We start from the raw sequence: 6,247 nt of genomic DNA, 5'->3' as shown, positions 1-6,247 counted from the left end.
TGCTCCCACTGCCGGTCCCACCCTATGCATGGCACACAATCCCTGGAGCAGTAAAGGGAGAAAGACCTAAATCCTTTCCAGTCTAAAGGCTGGGCTTACAGCCATCCTGTCCCAGTCCCACACCCTCTAAATGAGCTCCCAGACCCCAAATTCTCTTTAACTGAAGAGGTGATCCTTTCACCATCCTAGACCTGTTTGTTGCACCTAGTTCAATCTCCTTGCTCATCAGTTCCTCCAGCACCTTACTCTCTCCTTCACCAGGAGCAGCCTTTTCAGCCATCTCTTTTTAATACCTTTGTGGTCAGAACTGAGCAAACCCCCTGAAACCCAGAAAAAGCTCACAGAGACAGATAACCCCAGACAGGGAAGGGGGAACAGGTTCTGTAGTTGGGCGTAACGGAGAAGAGAAGCCACTCTGCTCATGCTGCAGCCACCCCAGGCTCAGCTTCTGGATGCCATGTGGTGCTGCAAAGCCACAGGGGCACTGGCCCACTGCAGGCAGGGGGAGTTATCTGGGGGCAACGTCTCTGTTCCACCTGATACGGCTTTCTCTGAATGTCCAGATGAGGGACAGCCATAAGACAAACAATCCTGGCTATTTTCTCAAGCTGATAGCACATGAGCTAGGAGAAAGAACACAGCTGTTGACCTTCCAGCAGTTCTCAGCCCCAGGAGGTCAGACCCTCCCTCTCAGGGCGTCAGCAGCCTTTCAGCTGTCTCTGATCACTGTTCCCTCTCCCTCAAACTTCCGTTGCCTCTTTTTTGTCTCTGCACAGTCTCCTTGCCTCCTGAGAGCACCGCTGGTCTATCTCCCAGACAAGTCCAAGGAGCAAAGAATTGAAATACACCCTCCAGGTGAGGAGAAGGGACTTGCTGGGGCAGAGGATCATATCCAAGGCAGTGGCAGGTAGGGGAGAGGGATTTTCCAAAGGTTATGACATGCAGCACCCACTTCACCTTCCCACCTGCCTCCCTGAGGTATAGGGGCATTGAAACTCCCTCTGCCTGCAGCACACCTGAGGTTTTCATCCCTCTCTGCTGTGAATGACTTACTGTCCTGTTGAAATTCAACCTGGGTTATCTGACATGCTTTAAAAATTCAGGATGGTGTTTGATGCTCCTTGAATTCATCAGCACATAGTTATGGTTTGGGTAGACATTTTCATTCTTTATTTTCTGCTTTCTCACCCCATACAGTATTCTGCAAGCAAGTTACAGCTTCATCTTGCTTAGGAAATGAAGATACCCAGGATAACTCCACACCATGCTGTGTGCCTAGAAATTCCCAGAGGCTACTCCTGTCTCTCCTTATTGTATTATGTGGCTGTCCTTGGTCCAGGTAGGACTTCTTATCAGGCTTAGCAGAGTAATGCTGTGGTTGCTCACACAGGAGCTCCAGGCCCCCATCTCTGCAAGCACTTACCCACCCAGGCACAAGTCTTTCAGGCCAGTGGTGTGGCTGTGCCCTCCCCAGTCATCTGGAAGAGTCACTGGAAGGTACCTGATCTGCGTGATCCTACGTACACCACTTCTATCATAGGCTACAAAACTGAAATCCAGAAGGATTTGGTCCAAAGCATTAAGTAAGCCTCTTGCCTCATGCATGAATGAATACAGTAAAGAGGATGAGATGGTTTGCTGATGCGCACAGTTTGCAAGGTCCATGTCCTTGAGCTTTGCACACAAATGTTCCCTTCCATAACTATTTCTCACTTATTTTCTTAATCAATGTCAAGACTGGGATTAGTTTATGCCCTGCCTCAGAGCAGGATTCTTGCACTGCAAGTATGTGCTGTGTCCTGCTGGTCACCAGAGAACAAGAGCGCTTTGCAGCCGTAACTAGCAAATAACAATGATACTCTTTAATAGGGAGCACATTTAAATGCAGTAACCACCCGCAGAGAAAAGCAATACGTGCTACATCTTCCCTTTCCAGCACTGGGAGAGAAAAACAGTTGTAACAATCAATGCACAGAAGTGACAACCCACTCATTGCTCACTAAGTCTGGCTTTGTGGGAAGGATCCCCCACAAGGCAGCTGGCTTGGCTCCACTCTTGGTTGCTTGAGCTGGAGTATGACCAAGGCCCAGCATAGCAGCCCAAACCATCTTCCCCAGGCATTAGCACAGGCATATGCTACTATTAAAAACAATCAGGGTTGTCCATGTCCACTTCTAAGAGCTCCACTTCATTTTGAGCCTGCCACTGCCATAGGTGCAGTGCCCCCAGGTCTGGATGAGTGGCACTTGGTGGCAGCAAGTGCTACACCAGGGATTCTGTAGCTGTAATTTCCCCAGCTCTGCCCACAGGTATAAATGTAAAAAACAAAAGCTGCATGGCTGACACAGCTAGAATGCAGCTCAGTTCACACTGAATATTCATTCCCCAGCTTTTGCAGAAGGCCTTTAAAAACACAAGTGCTTGCCAGAACAGTCCCTGCCTCCTGTGTTATTTCACTTTAGAAGAGCTTGCCCAGTAGAAGATTAAGTAACTTCATGAAGTATAACTAACAGGTCACTTGGCTAAGTAGACCAAACCTGCTGTCCTATAGTCTCCTTCACATTTTCATTAAATCTAAAATCAGTTAATATTATGTAATATAAATGCAGTGGTTTCAGAGACTCTAAGCTGAATGAGAATTTTGAATTAAGAGCACAGAACAACCTGAAACTGTCTTTGCAAAAAAAGCCAGAACTGGAGCACCCAAGGGCTCTGTCTGGCCTCATAGAGGCATGGCATTTCCATGAAATGGCTGTGAGCTGAATAAGTACTCTGGGTATTAATATTCAAAGCAGGGCATCACATATGGCTTATGAAACACCTCTTTATGTGGATTAAAGACCTGCTCTCAAGGCAGTGAGCTTCCCACTCTAACTGGAGCCACTAGGCTCCAAATTCATTACCATAGCACACTTACTGGATATAAAAAAATGGAAGGCTTCCCTTTCTATTAGCCTCCCTCTCTAACTATTAAGATTCAGCCTCATACCTGACTTGACTAATGATGAGTCCCAAGAGAGTGAACCCAGACTTCAGAGCAGCACAATGACTTTGAGTAACCTCTGGCTCAAGGTGAGAAGCTCACGCAGGATTAGTCTAAGTCACAACCAGGTGGAAATATTAATGGCCATCATTACAGGAGACATGGAGGGGTTTTTCTCAACCAGTGAGGACAGCAGCTTCTTTCCAAGAACCATGTCAGCTGACCTGGTTTGTACTCTTTGCTCCTGCTTACCCACACAGGCTGCTGCATGGTCCCCACGCACATTCTACTGACCAGGACAACATGCTACCATCCCACTGGCATTGTTAGAACTCCAGTGGGACTGTGGACATCCTGGGCCTAATTACACTTAGACCTTAGTGCAGGACAAGGAAACCCTCTGTGGATGCTTTCTATGTACTTGAATGGAAGTCAGATTTTTGTTTCTGATTTAATAGATACCACATATATATAGCATCCACACGAACACAAGTTTGATTTGGTAACAGTTTTCTTGCAGCAAAGCATCATCTCACATTGCAGTGCAAGTCTTTCTGCCCATATTCAGCTACTGAAAAGTGAACACCTCCTAGACAAGGAGAGCGGCTTTGTCACTGTGGTATCACTCGATATGCAAGAAGTGACACAGAGCACCTGTTGGGTTTATTTGCCCAGCATGTGGATCCTCCAGTTGCTAGCTGTGCTCAGTGCTCCAGAAGAAAAGCATAGGTTTGGGTCTGTTCCAGTGTATCTGTCCCTATTTTCAGAAAACATTTCTCTAAGTAGGCCAAAAATGTCTCTTAAATCTTGAGCTTTAAAGGATACATTTGTAAGTCAACAAACACACGAACAGGGTGACCAGCTGTTCTACTTTTGGAGGCACTGTCCTAGTTCTCAGAAGCCAATCTGCACTGCACCTCCCATAGAGGAGAGAGGCCAAGTGTCCTACTTTCTTGGTGGCCTATTTGTCCTGCCATGAGAAAGTAAGGTGTGTGACTCCACACATGAGAACAGAAGAAATCCTCCCCACTGTATGCCCACACAGAAAGCCAACAGAGATGCAAAATGTCCAGACCACTTCCAAGTTATGTCTCAAAGTCCTACTGTTTCAGCTCAGACTCTTGTCTTGCAGCAATGTCAAGGTGCAGTGGATGCTATTAAAAACTGGTTCCCCTGTCCTCTATTGTCACTTCCACTCCGAAGTCTCATCTTGTTAACACATGCAGTTCACTGGTCTGTCTCAGCTAGTGAGAGCGTATTATCACTTAGCTCTGATTCAGCAAGACACCTACTATTCCTGAAGCTCCTTTTAACTCTATTAGGTATGCATTTACACTTAAGCGTGGATGTAAGTTCTTGGCTAGACTAATGCCATGATGAAAAAACATCAGAGGGATAAACTTTGAACTAAAAATATTTTTTTATCATAAAGAAAAAAGAAAAAAAATCTTAAAATACAAATTTTTTTTTCTGGAAATTCTTGACAAGCACAGAAGTAATATTCTGAGTAAGTATCCTGTTCCTCAGTAGTGCTGCTAGCAGGCTGCTGTGAAAATCCAGGGTTCAGCAAGGTAGTGGATGAATACAGCAAATTTCTGCATAGTCTCTACTGAGCTTTAGCCAAACAATGTGCACTGAATCCCTAACTGAGAGAGAAAAGAGGTAAAATTAGAGAGCAAGGGTAAAATTAGAGAGCATCCCTAAATTAGAACCATCACCCACTTTTTCTCCTGCAGCGTTTACTGTCAGTCTCAATTATCTTCTGCTCCTCAGTAAGGCAACATGGGTAAGAGGCACGGAGGAGCTTCATGTTTGCTTAAAAAACTTTAGCCCCAGATCTGCTCTGTCAGTCATGTAGACAGCAGGAGGTGGAGAGGGGGTGAGACCATCCGTGCGCTTCATCCTTCAAACATCTACAGCTGTCAACAAAAAGTGTATTCATGAGTAAGGACAGAACTTGGGCTTCTCAGGCTGTATTCAGCTTCCCAGAACTAGTTATCTCTGCTAGCAGGGTTTCACACGCACACAAATCCCACTTTCTCTGGGTATCCACCTCATACAGGCCTTATAAAAATCTTCTCAAGTTCAAATCCTGTACGGCAGAGTTGCCTGATCTTTTGTGGGTTTCTTCTCAGTAGAGAGCGAAAGCTAACCTGGCAGATCAGATCTGCTGTTTCACACCCTCGGTTTCACACCTCTCCATTCACAAGCTGCTTTGCATTTCTCTTTACTCTGCAGTTTCAAACTTTGTAAACTTTGATCAGAAGTTTGATCATAGGATGGCTGAGATTTGGGGGCAGAAACAAGAACCTCCCCTCTCTCTTCAAAGCATCTATCCATCAATATCAGTGACTGGTTTTGATAAAAAAAAGGGTAACACACTTTCAGAGAAGACATAGCGCCTTCAATGTTTTGACATTTTGGTTTTAGTTAAAGCATAATCAAACTTCTCAAAAATAAGGAGTTTGAAAACACTATCTCACTGCTTACAATCTGGGGGAGAAAAATCCGACAACATTCCTGCATTTGCTTCTGAAAGTAGATGTCATTTGTCCTTCAATTTCTGTACAGACAATAACAGTGGGCTTATCCATCTCGTTATTGTAGCCATGAATAGCTGAGAATGGAAAAATCAACATCTGAAACTGGGTGAGCTTCTGACGCTCCCTCCATATGACAGCTTTAACAAGACTCCCACTCCTAGTGAGTCACTAACTCTCTCTACAAACCCTGTCTGGGATGGGAAGCATGAGCACGCATTTTGCTCAGAGCCCTCCGGCAGGGAGAATTCACCTAGGGTTGTGTGATACTGCCTCCGACTCTGCCGTATCCCATCTGTGGTCTGCAGCACATCTGCAGGTTCCCCAAAGCATCTGCTGGGATTCCTGCTAAAATGCCTTTGCATTTCCTGACAACTTGGGATTTCCTCAAACTCGAAGGACACTTTAAAAGGAGCAAGCGAGCACCATTCAGCACCATCAAAGGGGCAGGAAGACTGTGACAAAGGTCACTTAGTCCAATCCTTGTCAGAGTCCCCTGACTCTGTGGGAATAGTGCAGTTAATGCACTTTTATGATTAAGCAAAAGACACATTCAGTGGCTTAGAGTGGGAGACTTTCAGAGCCCAGGATCATATGGTAAGAAAAAAGCACCCCAGAAATTCAGACTTTGCAGCAAAATGTTGTCTTTTGTGAAAAAGGCACTTGATATCATCAGGGAAAGAAGGTCACACCCCCCACACCTTCTTTGATTGTCAGCTGATGC

General features: G+C 45.4%; 1 long non-coding RNA gene across 1 annotated transcript in view; it reads left to right on the top strand.

Annotated features, from left to right (window-relative positions):
• Window positions 1–763: 763 nt before the first annotated feature.
• LOC108449354 overlaps window positions 764–6,247 on the top strand; it is a 15,687-nt gene continuing 10,203 nt past the window's right edge. The window contains exons 1-2 of the long non-coding RNA XR_001865520.1: window positions 764–855; window positions 1,198–1,339. This is a non-coding gene — a long non-coding RNA (uncharacterized LOC108449354). The remainder of the gene's footprint in view (window positions 856–1,197; window positions 1,340–6,247) is intronic.

Source organism: Corvus brachyrhynchos, unplaced genomic scaffold, assembly GCF_000691975.1.
Source record: "Corvus brachyrhynchos isolate BGI_N302 unplaced genomic scaffold, ASM69197v1 scaffold70, whole genome shotgun sequence".
NCBI lineage: Eukaryota > Metazoa > Chordata > Aves > Passeriformes > Corvidae > Corvus > Corvus brachyrhynchos.
The sequence above is the reverse complement of the archived record's forward strand: the minus strand, read 5'-3'. Positions and strand labels throughout refer to the sequence as shown.